Source organism: Diachasmimorpha longicaudata, chromosome 13, assembly GCF_034640455.1.
Source record: "Diachasmimorpha longicaudata isolate KC_UGA_2023 chromosome 13, iyDiaLong2, whole genome shotgun sequence".
Taxonomy (NCBI): Eukaryota; Metazoa; Arthropoda; class Insecta; order Hymenoptera; family Braconidae; genus Diachasmimorpha; species Diachasmimorpha longicaudata.
Genome location: NC_087237.1, coordinates 350289 through 365777, shown reverse-complemented (window position 1 = coordinate 365777; position 15489 = coordinate 350289). Strand labels below are relative to the sequence as shown.

General features: G+C 36.7%; 1 protein-coding gene across 6 annotated transcripts in view; it reads right to left on the bottom strand.

The window, feature by feature from the left end:
- The window catches only part of LOC135168684 (sodium-coupled monocarboxylate transporter 1), a 42532-nt gene extending 33756 nt beyond the window's left edge, over positions 1-8776 (bottom strand). For 2 of the 6 annotated variants that reach the window (XM_064133102.1, XM_064133103.1), the window contains exon 1: positions 8490-8754. The gene's annotated coding sequence lies outside the window, so the exon portion shown is untranslated. Of the gene's footprint in view, positions 1-8489 lie in introns of all 6 variants that reach the window. The other 4 variants (XM_064133104.1, XM_064133108.1, XM_064133105.1 and 1 more) reach the window with 3 other exon arrangements.
- Between the last annotated feature and the right edge of the window lie 6713 nt (positions 8777-15489).

The following is a 15489-nucleotide window of genomic DNA, read 5'->3' as shown; positions in this document are numbered from 1 at the left end:
ACGTGTCCTCCGGTAACATGCGCTCAATTGTCTAGTACCATCACAGAAACCCTGTCTCGTGTCAATAAAAAATGGGTATAGATTGCCATCCAATAAATATCATACTCATTTACTATCATCTCTTTTCCATCTCCTCCCCGCCACATTAGAAGTCGAATACCGGCACTTCGTATATTCTTACAAAGATAATTTGTTTGGAAATAATACGCCAAGAAAAAGGATTCTTTCACTTTATTATCTCTATGAAACTCCATAGCATCAATTTAATTCTCCATGTTTCAATCCACGCCAAGAACCTCGGTTTTCCTTCAACTATTTTTTTTCATCGTACAGAACTTTTGCTTGACGATCTTCTTTATTTCTATTCCTTTTTCAAAACTTTTTCTTCAGCATTGTTTTTTTACGTTAAACCTCTTTTAAATCAAGTTGACGTATCCCTTGACTTGTTATTGAGCAGTGGATATTGATTTTCTCAATAATTAGAAGGATAAAACACAAGTTGAGAAAGTAAAGTTAAACTTATTCTCCAGTTCTGCACTCTTCGGTTACCTCGACACGACAGATCTATACATACATTGACATCCTTAAATGATGGTGAAGGCAACACAGGCCCACAAATTCACAGAACAGACATATCCACATATACGTACAGAACAATTAAGTGATTTTGTCTCCTATACACAATATGGAATTTACAACAGCTACGTTATCACGTGGGTAAATAGGATTAGAGATAAAAACTATCACCTAAATGTTTCTCTCGAACGAATCCACATTGTAGACGACGCGAGCTGCTCCTGCGGCTATGAGTTTCAAGACATAGGCCATGTAATATGGGAACGCTGACGAAAAATCTTGAGAAAATAAAAGTTTCAGTGGGAAATTCGACTTCCTCCATTTTAAAAGCTGCAAAATCCAGACTCCTTAAAATACTACATCAGCTCTTATAAAAATGTAAAATTAATTTTGAAAAAGGGAAAAATCTAACCATGTAAATAACAAAAAGGATAGGCTAAGGAAGTAACCGATAGTGTAAATAAATCATGTATTAAAGATAGAGAATTGTTACAAAATAGCGATGTTTTGACAATATCTTCAAAAAAAATATTAAACTAAAACATAAAATCAATTCCACCACCAAATTGTTTCCTCGAACCTGTTGCAGGTCCTGACCCTTCATGTCACATGAATTACAAGGACTGATCTCCAGAAAGCCGACTAGGAAATTGGAAATCAGAAGGAGCATCTATTACGAAAAGTAAAATTATGACAGAATATTCCCCCCTCATTGATATTTTTTTTCAGTGAACAAAGTAAGCGCATTACGCCCCCGGTCTTATTACCATATTCACTCCTTTTTCCTCCCATTTTCTCCATTAGCAATCTGGAAAAGGCGAGCAAGAGTCGATTTTGTTGAAGCCCCTCGGGAGTTTTTGGCTCTTCCTGCTCTCTTTTCGTTTCCCTCCAGCGTCGTTTATTACAAAAGTTGAGGCACGAATGGATGGGCCCGGGTAGCCTCTATTCACTCATGCATCAAGTATGGAATAAATTAGCAATGAGGAGAAAGATTGGGATTTAACTAGCCACCGCTGTTAAATTTTGAACGTCAATGTTTCAACACCTCGTGACGGTAATCCTAGCGTGAAAATTCTCCTTCCCCCATTTCTCTTTGTAATTCGACCCATATAATTTTTTTTTCTCCCGGCCCCTCACTTTCTTTCATGTCCTCACTCTTCATCCCTTCCGTTTTCATGCCCGCGTCGGTTTTCTTTTTAACTCTGTCACTGGCGTGAGCAAGGTCCTGGCCAGGAAGCGCGCGCGTACGCTTTGAGAGTTAAATTACTGGATGGTCCAACACGACGCTTTTTCAGCCCCCGCTTATTACGAAACTTTGGGGCAAGCGTAAACTGGCGGCAGACCGGTCGACAACGTAAAAGGGGTGCAGGTTGGGGGTGGAAATGGCAGGGGCGAGGGGGAAGGCGGAAGGGAAAGAATAATAGAGAAGCTGGAAATAGAATGACGACTAAGTCCAAGGGAATTCACTCTCTCACACACACACACACACACACACACACTGGGGGTGGGGGGAATTGCTTGAGTAAACATTCTAGGCGGACCGCAGAGAATAACAAACGACTCTGATGGTTTAAGAGGAGAAAATAAAGTTATTGGAGGTTTCAAGTTTGGAGAGTAATTTTTTGTTAATGAATGTCCGGAGTTGTTTCACTGTGGAAGCATTTTGGGAAAATTATCTGTGTGTTATTGCCGATTCGATGAGCTTGATCGTTAGATGGCTCAGATGATTCTGTCGGAAACGGTGGATTATCATGTTTAGTATGAATTTGTGTAGAAATTATTGGATTCATGTTTGAATTGAATCGTTATTCTTCCAGCAATTTATCTTTTTAAATTATTGAATTAGCCTAACATAGTGCCTTATGGGAAAATCCACACTGCCGTTGATGTCAAAAATTAAAACCTGAATACTTGATTATCAAACGTAAACAAGTCAAGGAATTTTTTCGCCCTTCGCAAAAGATAATCGATCGTTGGCGAAATCAGTTCGATTATTTCCTTTTCTCATATCCTTTCGCATGTTACGAATGTACTTATTTTGACAATTTTTCAACCGAAAATATAAAAAATTCGCGTATCCGGTCGGTAACATACCGACCAGAATGCAGAACCACCTTAATATCATTCCCTATATTTTTAACGTGTACATGAATATCTACCCCTAAAATAATCCCAATGAATATTCAAATTGAAGTGCATTTAATTCCTTTAAAGCCCACACCGACCAGTTTACCCACAACTGACGGAATACGGAAAATCCACAGTGGGAATATGATTTTGCATCGAGTTGATCCGGGAACACACAAATTTCACCGAGTAAAACTGGTCTGGCAAGGAGGGATATTTCGGGTAGAGGCAAATGATGCTGATGCAAACGAATTCAACGACCCCCTGGGCCCCACAAATCGCCTGAGATTCCAATGGGGAATTCCGAACTCCGTCGGATCCTCCTTCTCAACGCATGTAATACTCCGAAAACTCGTTCTCCTCCACTCGAAAACGATATAGTCCCGGTGTGTGCAGCGATACTCTCGAGGAATAAAATGATGGAGAAAGAGGGAAACGATAATGAAACTGCCGGATGTTACTAAACTCGTTTCACCAGACAAGTCACACCATTTGCCGCCACTCGGAAGTACTTTATTTTTGCTTATTTTTAAAATCTTCAATTAATGACGAATAAATACCGCAAATTGGTGTTACTTGCGGGCCGGGAGGAGGGCTGTCCGCGTGATAATGGAGTCTTGTTCCACCTCTCATTATTCCGTTGAGGATGAGCTATTTTTGGAACTGTTCAAGGCCCCGCATTTAGCAATGCTGGTGTGAAATCCGGGAGAATAATGGATAATGAAGAAATAATTGATCCTGCAGACAGGTTTTTTTTTGTTTAGTCATAACAGAGTACTCCATAAAAATATATATGTAATGTGTCCTGTTTACAAGCAAATTCGTAAATATCTGACCAGATGAGACCATTCTGTATATTTTAAACAAAGGAAATATGAAAAAAACGGCTGAGATTATCGTTATAAAATGTTTTCACTCCGGTATGCAACTGGAATTTTGTTTAACGTTAATCGACATCAGTATGTAACATACTAATGGGTTAATGTCGATTCAATTTCGGGTATAATTAAACCACGAAATTAACACTGGGTATTTTTGCAATTGATGAATACGTAATTTGATAAGTCAATAATACTATTTGGTGTCGGAAATTCATAATAATTCCAAATGAAATATTATTTTATTAGTAAGAAAAACCTATTATTTTCACTAAACAATACGTGTGCAATGTTAATTATTGTTTTTAGTATCCCATTATATGTGTTTAAAAGTTATATCACTTAATATATCGAAAATGAAGTGATTTGCGAATAAGATAAATTGTTATTTTTTGTAAATTGAAGAACAACTGTCTAATAACATCCTACCACAAATTTCTCAGTTTCGTTAAATAAGCCGCATTAGTCGAGCACAACTAGATGTCCCACTGAGCCTGACAAGGGCTCTCACTGTTAACTCGTCAACGAGTATTCATCGGGTTTGACAAACTTGTCAACTCATCTGGACTCGTTCGAGTGGTTCGGATCAGTTAATTTACTTCGACTCTCATCAATATTGTCACGCAGATTTATTTGAACAATTGAATGTGACCATATTTTCCATTACCTACATATTAAAATCGGAATGATGAAAATATTTTTATGTCATTGCGGCTAAAAACGCGTTTCTAATCGGGCAAAGTGAGATTCATTATAGTAATCAACACGTTTCAACCTTTTTTTTTCAAGTAAATTATAATTGAACGCAGAAATTCATATGGTAGATCGGAGAGGAAATTGTTATGTAGAACCAATTTTGAGACTCTAATGAGATATCGTCAAGTTGGGAGACTTTTATATTTTTTTCTCTAGAACCACAACAATCTCATCGTTCTATACCCTTATAATCTCCTCATTTCCTATTTACAGATATCCCCTCAATCCTTCCATATATACCCCATCCTAAGCAAATAAGTCCGTATTTTCCTCTCTCTTCTAGTAAATATTTTACGAGTATGTGAGAGTATTAAAATAACTTTATTCAGAAAATTCTGTCAATTCAAAATAATGCTCGTATATTATACAGTTGATTAACAAAATACTAGTAAAGATGAACACAAACAGAATTGTAGTGACTTTAATAAAAAACCGATGGAAGACCCTGCGTTGCTAGGCGAACCGAAGTAGATCTCCACTTCCTGGTGCACAGAAACAATAAACAGAAACAATAATCCCATAGGAAGAGAGAAGAGGGATTTCCTTCGTTAGGTGAGGAACATTCTTTTCTGGTCTTCAGTCTCCTAGCGAGGTCCGTGGAGTGCAGACGTTTCGTCATCGTGTCAATTACAAAATACAGAAATTATAATACTAAATCCACTGAAGGTTAAGTTTAATTAAACCCCATTTTCCATAGAAATGTTGAAAAAAATTACATGTCTCTTCCGTTATTCTAGAGTGAAATGTGGTAGAGGTAAATTTTCTTCAACTAAAGTTTCATAATTTTTATCGATTACTTCTCCATGTAGAAAGACCGGCCGTCGTGAGACGTGTCCTGAAAACACCCTCGTAAATTAAATCCCGCAGTAGATAAAATAATTCAATAAACTCAAAAAATGATGAACGTTGAAAATTCATTTCAGTTTCAAATTAAATACTATGTTATTCGTTGTGAAGTCACACAGTAACTAGCAACGGCCCATCGCCCGCAGCCCTTTCCCGACAAAATTTAATATTCTCTCCTGAATTTAACTTTGAAAACAAACCCCGACTGGATAACTCCGATAATCTCGCAAACATAATTACATATCATATCGACGGCCCTTCATAATTTCCAACGAGTCAGGATTTCGAAAATCAACGTCAACGAGAGAATTCGAATTAACTCTCATTGATTTCCCTCACCAGTTTCAATGCTAAATAATGATAATAAATCGGGTGAAATAGAATTTTCATTTTCCACTGCACAGAGTTGGACTGGTTATTAATTTCATTTTGTTTATGCTTGAAATCAATTCATTTGACGCACAGTGTGAAGAGGAGTCCGTGAGAACGAGAGAGAAAACGAGAATAGAGATTGAAAAAAAAATTGAACTGTAGTCGACGGAGGTGATATCAAGCGCTTTCACGAATGAAAACTGGCAGAGAGGGAGAGAGAGAAAGAGATGGGGGTGCAGAGGAGAGATCGAAATAAACGTGATATCCCAATTGAGTTTTCGATACTAATGGCCGAATAACCTAGTCGACTGGTGCTCACTCAGATTAATACGCTCCGACGTCCCTCCGCCCGGTCCGTTTGTATTTTCATCTCTTTTAATGAGATCTCGCGCTTTGAGTACGCGAATATCAAGTTTCATTAACATCCTCAGTGGTGAAAAACTATTCACTCACAGTGTGGCACAACTTTGATGCAGTGAATAATCAATTTTTTAAGAATATCGTGGAAATTTCACGCTCCAGATCTATTGAATTTTCAATTAATCATCCCATACTTATATTATTCATGCACTTTCGCTTGGCGATAGGTGGAATGAGGAAAGCATATCGAAAGCATTGTTTTCGTGATCCATCACGTTACCTGCACTCGTCAAAATGTTGTATGAATTTTCTGGGAAAAATTGTGGGAACGGTAGTCGCCTAATATTGGACTTGACATTGCAAACAGTTTATCAAATTAATTTTCAGTTGGACTGAAGAAGTCTTTATACGGTTTGTACTTTTTCTACTGTATTCCCCTCCAATTTTTTAACATTACGGCCTCTAAAACTCAACGTTTTGAGTGGAAAGTTGGAGGAGGGAGGAGAGGAGTAAAGATACTCGTGTCTCGTTTTATTTATGAAAGCATAAACACATAAATTAAACGCCTTATTGGTCAATGTAATTGCCATATGTTCATATTTGAAGCGGGAAATTCAAAATCGGGGCGCGGAACGCCCCTTCAGCCTCTTACAGGATTATTTTGGAGCTTTTGTAGCATTTCATGTGAATATTTCTCTTCGTACAATGTATTTTAGAATTCAGTTTTACGCAGCGTTGCTTCGATTCACTTCGAACATTTTTCTTTCTGTGTCTCGTGCAAAGAATGAACAAACAAGAAAACACGTGAAATGTCTATCAGAATGACTCATGTGTGTGAAAGTAAATGGAAGAACTCCTGAAACCTGAGTTCTGATAGTCACAGATATGGAGGACAAAGTAGTTCACTGAAGATGGATGGCAATGCTCCACTGGGCGAATTTCTCCCGCCCCCCCCCCCCCCAGGAGCACGAGACAACACCAAAGATTGCCTCGGAGATGTATTAAGACGAAGGGCATTCTCACGTTAGGAAGGTTACATCTTTCATGCGGCAGTAAAAGTACTAGTGTCAAAAAAAAAGTCAATTCACTGGGTGTCAATCAAGACGCCGCGGCACGTGCCCAGTGAACGCTCGTTATTTACTGCTACGTTTGTGATGAGACTCCTGGGATATTTTCTCTGGTGGAAGCAAGTTGAATTGAAGTAGGTGTATTAATAGAGGGTGCACCGGTCAGTGTTTATACTTGAGGCCAAGTGATCAGCGCAGGCGGACCTCGAACTTCGGGCATGATCGCAAAGATAGCCGCATAAGGGAGCCCTATACCGGTCCGCAGCTAATATCACTCCTATGATTTTCCGTAAAAGGACTTTTATGTCATCGCGGTCAATAAAACGTGTTTCTAATTGAGCGAAGCCAAGTCCAGAAGCACGTTCGCAAGTAATAGTGCCATTCAATTGAAATTGTAGTTTTAAGATGTACATATTCGTATAAATAGGTTAGGTAACTAGATTTTAAGGGAGAATGACAGGAAATATAAGCGGAAGTCATTGGAACCTTAAGGCGAATCAATTTAATAAAACAACACTTTATCATCAGATAAAATAATAAGCAATCACTTCGCAATTCTTCTTCCTGTCAGTTGATATCGATAGTTTTTTAAATAAAATTTTGTTAGTAAAAATATGGCTCGTCTTGAAGGCCATTCCGCTAAATGCTTCATAACTAGTCTATGCAGTTGTTTGTTGCCGGAAGAAATTCTGCAAGAATAATCTGGTTGAGATTCTGGGTGACATCCTGAGCAATAGGTGACTCTAATCTATATCTCCCCTGGATTTGAGCCTCGAAAATTATCGTTATTTCTCAGGTGAGCAATAGGGTCACCCCCTCCCTGCCTTCCTTCCCCCGATCTATTCCTTTTCTAGCGATTATTTGAATTTTCCCCTCTCGCCCCTCTCTCCACCCCTGCCACCGACAAAACAGTCAACGACCTCCGGTTTATGTAGAGCGAGAGATAAGGGAAGTCAATTTGACAGTTTGAAAATACATTTTCCCGGTTTTTTTCCACTCGCCGGCTTCTTCAAACAACGAGCACGTGTTGCCGAGCTGTGAGTCAAAATGAGACGAGTGGCTTCTCCAACGCATGCGGCCTCTCCACACACGAGTTTTCGGTATAATTACTGATGGATTATCCGATGCATTTGAATTGCGTAATTATTGACATTGATATTCGCAGCTGATGAGCATCGCACGACGAATGAATTCGTGAATAACAACTATTTTTGTTTTGTGAATTAGTTTTTCTTTCGCATGTCATTCGTGACAATGAATAATCGGCGAAGTGATATCGATCATTTGGGGCTAGAATGGACTTATCACGTTGTGAGGTTGCGAATGACACGTCGCCAGTTCGGGGTTTCGTCATGCATTACTCGTCCGCCGAAAATAACCAGTACGAGAATAGTTATTTTCAATATGAACGTCGGTGAAGTTTGATTTAGCGGTTGTAACGAGGGAATAGACAACTTTTTTTTGTCGAGAGAAAAGAGCCGATGTATTTTTATAAAAATATGCAAACCTGATTCGCAGTTTCGTCTTTCAACTCACGGAATTGTTGTTAAATCGATCGATGTGACCTTGTCAGTGACAGTGGCGTCAATACACTGCACAGCCAGTGGCTTCTTCACTTTGTTTTGAGCCCCAATTTTTTCACAGGTAATAAAATAAAGTTGGGACTTACTGAGGTTAAAAATGACGAAAATATGACAACAACTGAGTCTGATTTGTTGCGACGCGGTCAATCGGCGTCGCTGCACTGAGGAGCCAACGCTCAGCCGCGATTTATTTAAAAACCCACCGAACAAAGCGAATACGTATAGAAGAACTGGCTGAACGCGGATACAGTGCAAAACGACAACTCAAACGTGTCTCAGTTCATTCGCAAGGTTTCAACGAATATTGAAAACATCATAAACTCACTTGGAAGTATTCATTGGCAAAGTCCAGTAGATTTCTCGGGAGTTGAGGAGAGTTATTCAGATGACGTCGGTTACAACAAGTTATAAACAATCACTTGGTAAAGAAATAATTTTTTTTGTCATCTGCAATGATAGAAAGGATTAGTTATGGCAAACCAATGGATGTTGGGTGGAGGTTAGGGCCCAGTCGAGTCCAAACCATGTTCATTGGGTGATAGTTAACATGGATAGAAGAAAAATGGTTAAACTAAAAATATTTTATACTCGAATATTCTGGAATATTCGGAAGAACAAGCACAAGGAATTGGGGTCTTCACCATTTCATCAATTATTGTAAATAGATCACGTAATAATACATGAACGTTTACGATTAATATGTGCACTCAACCTAAAAATTTGAAATAAAATATTACTAGAAGGGTTTACTATGGAGGATTTTCAGTAGTAGCGGAAGATGCGATAATATTAATAATTCAGAAGACTTGTGGGATTTTTTGGTGGTTCACTTACTGTCGATTGACTTTTATATCTTTCGCATCTCCGAAATCGTAACCCGAGTTATTTCTCGCGTCGAAATTCACGTGACATAGTTCCCACGCAATAACTTCCATCCAATAATTTCTCTCTCGAGGAATTAATTAATAATAAATTTTTTTTCGCAGGAAAATTGAATTGCAAAATTTGTGTTAACACTTAAAAAAAATGAAAATTCGAGCGATATGCCGAGGGAGATGGGCACTACATGATTGATTATTGATGGACTCAAGTGTTCATGTTTTACTTTGGTGATTGTCCTTATCCTTTTTGACTGTTTTTCAGAATATTTTATGACGCACCTCCAGTTAATATATGGGAGTGGAGCGATAGACTCATCATGCGGTTGTACTGCATTAAATTTCCTGACGGGACGCGAACATCTGATGTTGGATAACTTTTTGTGCTACTTGCGCTTAGATGAGAAGGCTATAATTTCGAGATGTACTGAATACTTTCCAGTATTTTTCATGACCTTCAATATGTATTTGATAATTATTTTAATGACTTCTAATAGTAATGATTTTCGTGGTGAAATCATCACTCTAATAAGGAAATAAGTTGAGGAATCTTCCAAAATAAGCGGCTCCGTCAAAGACTCAGTATTCGACTGTTGACTATTACGAACTATTTTGCCAAATTCCCTGATCCATCAAACAAACTAAAGAGTAATGATGGTAGGATTCCTCTTGTCATGAGAGACTCAATTACAGTATAGCCGCCTTACACTCGTTTTTGAAGTCCGAGTACACAAATTGAAAAAATACGTTTTTGAACTGCTTGATCTTTTCACAGGGGATTATATACTTGGGGAAATTATGTTTCTCTCAATATTGTCTTTGGAGATTGAATATACAACGATACAGTTTTTTTCGTGTCTATAAGCAACCTGAAAATTTACCAATGAAGATATCAGCATTAATCGGTCGAATACTGTGTCGGCTACACAAAATAACAATAAATAGTGCAGTTCCATACCCATTTCGATGGATAGAATTGTTGAACTATTTCATCAATTTATAGTACATAATGCCCCCCTGGAAACATCATTTCTTTCTCAATAGTGTCGTCGAAAAGGGACTCTACCAGGACCAACTGAAAAACGTACTTAAATTAAGTATAGAATATCATTAAGATGAGTATAAAATATAAGTGAGTCAACGATATTTTTTTTCCGTACAGAATTGTATATTTAATGTACCTTCGTTGACTTGACATGTGTAATCCAAGTGAATCATTTATTAACTATTAACGACTATTCCTTTGTCGATTTTCAACTCTACCATTCGTTGATTGTTAATCGATTTCATTTGGAATAAATGAATGGTTCTATCGCGCGATTGAAAGCAATGATTGTGTTCAACAGTATAATTATCTTGACTAGCGGAGTTGATGAGATTAAGATCTGCGACCGGTGTCTGCGATAGGTTGGAGGACCTTTTTAATATTACGTCACACACTGAGGGGGAGGTATTTGTAGTAGTGTGTGGTTAATGACGTCTCTTCTTTTTTCTTTGTTTTTTAATCGGAGAAATCGCAAATGGAATTCAGTTCTCGTCCCATTGGCTCAGGAAGAAAACAAATTACCGCGAGTTTTTTAAATTGACGAAGAAAAATTGTGTGGAAAAAGTACCGTAAAAATCACGTAATAATTTCGTTGCGACACGCAAAAATTACGTTCAGATATTTTTTTTTCTACAATTACTTTTCGTTAAACATTTGATTTTTATTTGAAAAATTCGTTTCCGGGAGTAGTGCATAAGTAATAGCAAAAAATTTACAGCTGGTAATAATTGATCGAGTGATTTATTTCAAGACATATTCAACTTTGAAAGATATATCTATAGGAGCGAGCGTTGCAGTGAGGACGGCGCATAAATATTCGGACTTATCGTATAATCCTTTTATTTTCTAATCGAATTCAAAGTGTGAAAGTATTTGTCACCCATCAGGATATCTCACCTTAATGGTTTTTTTTCTAAACGTTTTAAAGGTTTTTCGAGAGGATTCCAGGCTTGGTTTTCAACGATCGTTCTCATTTAAGAATATCCGTTCACTTCAGTCTCCTTTTTTCAATCTAGTTCTGGTCATAATAATAGGCAGTATAAATAACGAGCAGTCATAACAATTGATTTGAATTGTGAATGTTCCCACGAATTTTTCCGGAGAATAAAAATTAGTGATCCAACTGGACACAAATACATAAATTTTATATTCTTCGGACAATTGTTGCTGCTTATGTTATCAAGTTATAACTAAAATTTCATATAAAAAATTGTGTACAGGCGTACTAAAAAAAAATTCCTTTTGTGATAATTGCTCAAAGCATGAGTTAATTGAGCGTCATTTTGCAACTCTTCTAATTACCTTGAGATGTGTAAAAACCAAAAATTCAATTCCTAATAATTAAATTCAATTATCGCACCGGAAATGCGAAAAAAATGGTCACTCATAATTTCAATTTCATATAAAAATCATATATGAATATTGTTTCTACTCTGATTTCAACCAATTAGAGTGCACTGTTTGAAGTCAAGTCATACCTTCACGTCAATGTTGGTTTGATGATTTCACAATAGCTCGTCAATTGTTATTTACCATTTTGTTTTTTATAAATTAATAGAAAAAATATATTGTAAAAACCCTTCGAAAGCTCGACATCAATTTATCGATGACAAATAATATCTAGCCAATCATTTCAATAATTCATCGACAGTCGCATCACTGCGGTCGCCCGTTTGTTGATACCAGCTTTAGTATGAAATCACGGTATTTCCTTTACAAACTAATTAAATACTCGTTTCTTCTAGCACTAAATATGCCTCTCTATTATAATGCGCATAAATCATGAAATTGCTATCATATTTTACCTTGAAACTATCCAGTTTCAACAAATATCTCCCTGAAATTTCCACCAAAAATTTTTAATAAAATGAGACATTAATTCCACATTATTTTCTGTAACGATAATGATACCATTACTTTATCTTCTGCTAAGAATATTCCAACAACGAATCAATGAATCGAAAATATAAATGCTTAAATATCCCATAATGGGATGCCGTATTGAATGTATTATTAGATCAAGGAACCGGTTACGATTTTTAGATGCGCAATGGAGGCCCTCGATATGAATCGATGTATTCCTCGCAAATATTTGCTCGATCCTATTCGACGATCGATATGTATCAACTATGCAGATGATTATTTAACGTCAAAAATATCGTAAATTATGGAAATGTTGACTAATATTGAACGGTGCCCGACAAACATTTGCAGATGGTTCATTCAACGAAACTAATTAATTTCCCTTCTAAAATTGTTCCCAATGTACACAACCCCACACACATCATGCTCTACATAAACGTGCAGAAGTGCCAATTTTGCTGAATTCTCAAACTGGCAATTTAGCGTTAATCAATCGGTTTACTATTCAAAATTACGTAAATTGTTTTAGAATTATCGACTGAAAAGATAGACATCCATAAATATGATGAGTCAATTGTGGTTTCCCGCGAGGGGATTATGAATAAATATGAGGTACAGAGTGACCCGCTGCTCAGAATCGTTAAATGATAATTTCTCAGCAATTGTATTTTGTAGACGGTGCAAAGATGAAATGCATTTTGCAAGAGGGTTCTTAGTTGTATCCGTACGCAGTGATTCAGGGAATACTCACGGACTCGAGGATATATCGCACTCTTGGGAAAGAGGAAAACGTATATTTCATGGCACCAGCGTGACATCGTAAATCAACAATAAAGGAACGCAAAGATCGTAGGAAGTTGATAGCAGCAAAAGACTCTTTGGGAATATTCCGAAAATCAATACGGAAAGAGCCAAATACTTAATCCAAGTCTATTTTATACATGGATACTTAAAATAAATTCAAAATATACTTCCATTAAATATATATTGGATTTCCAATGGTAAAATCGATGACCAATTGATTTTCACATCATTTTAGTATCTGCCATGAGTACATCAAAAAATAGAGAAACGTTTATCATTAATTATGTGTACACGACGAATTTCGAATAAAATATCACTGCGAGGGTTTACCATCGCAAAATTCCAGTACTGCTTGCATGCGCTATAATTTCAACAATTCAGTAGACTTATGGTATTTTTTGTTTGTCCACTATTTGTTAACTCACTTAACGTTTAGTATCTATAACTAACTAGTACGAACTATTTCACCAAATTCACTGATCCATCAAAGAACATTTCGACTAAATGATTGATAAAATGTTACCTTTCTTTTGCTCGAAATTTCGAAGCATTCTTTACCGCAATGCTGTATATCAAGGTATTTTTTAACCTTCGTGTGTATTGTCGGTGCTTCATTCATGGAATGAAATTTGCAGACCATTTACGTAGATCGGTGGTGTGACTCAATCGAGTAAAGGCACGTGATAGAAAGATTACGGGAGGTGGAAACTCATTACTCAGAGAATAAACTGTTAACATTTGTTTACTCATTCATCAGTGCTCGACATACTCAAATATGTTTAAAGGGAATTAAATCGCTATTTCATTTGATTATTTATCCTTGCACATTTGCGGTGGAATTACCATTCTCAGTGGATCCAAGGGGATAGAAGAGAGCCATTTTAATAGCATTAGTCGCAGAGAAGGACAAACTATAGTGAAAACCACTTCGACACGTTCACTGCACTGAGAGAAAAATTTAGTAAAATAGAACGATTATTTTGTGATTGAACCACTCGGTATTGTTCGATGGTGTCAATAGAATAATTCATCGATCCCATGAAATATAGTGGCACTTTTAGAGGGCTGCGTGATTAAAGTGTATTGGTCGATGCTTGATTTTGACAGCTCCAAACATAAACCTCATTCTTCGATCAAATGAGCCTTCGAATCTCTCGTATATTGGTTTGTAGACCTGGATATTTCATCGGTTTTTAATAATTATTTGAATGTCCCGTCTTTCGTTGATCTCAAAACTTATTATAGGCGATAGCGATGGAATCGCATGTAATAAGATATTTTTAATTAAATAATAACCCATTTCCTGTGATAATCAAGAATTAAAACGTTAAAACAATAGAATTCTATTTTGATAATAAATATTTCGTAAAAGCCACGATATTTTTCTCTTAGTCTGCTAGAATACGATTATGGAAATTCAATGCAAAAAAACTGGGAAATCCTCGAGAACGATTCATTTACATAAAATTTTCATATGTGTTGTTAGTGATGAATCACCTAATGTCTGGAATATGTAATAAAACTTGAAGGTTCATGTCGATCTAGTGTTGCAAAAATTGAGAAAAATTTTGCGGGAAAAAATTCTAAAATTGTTGAATTATATCACTTCAGTTTTAAAAATCATTTAATAAGATTAGGCGCCCAAAAACCACTCGACATCCAGAGCAACAGAGAATGAACATAAACATAAACAATAACTTCTTTTAGTGAGAAAGAATTGAGAGCCCTTTGTTGTCATGTGACGATATTCTTTCAGTTTTTTCATTGCTCTTTAGTACTAGAGCAGTTTGTAAGGATCAGATATTTCTTCCTCGTGCCACATTCAAGTTACTTGAGGCTAGAGCTACAGCTTTTAACTTCCTTTCTTGGCATATTACACTCAGAGAAAAATACAATTTTGCCAATAAAATATTCTTACAAGAATTCAAAGTGAATTTTCTAATGAAAGTTTCGGGCATTTGTTTGTCCAAAAGGAATTTGATTGGCAAAATTATATTTTTCTCTCAGTGATGTACCATTCTTTCACCGATCGCTACTAAAACTGTTCATAATTTCGACAAAACTTATCAAGTGGATAAAAATGTGTCTCGGCGATTTTAAACTACTCTCGATCACAAACTCCCGTAGTTACCTCATACACTTTCAATGGAAATTTTAACGAAGTTCATAATTGAATATTCCCTTTATCATCACATTTATGAGAAATAATATATTTAATTCCGCTTTCATTAGTATTCACGAATTTCTGAAGAGACTAATGAAAGTCATTCCCAATCTTAACGTCCGCAGATTATGTTCCGATAAAAATAACCATCACGTTCCCGAGTGGCAATT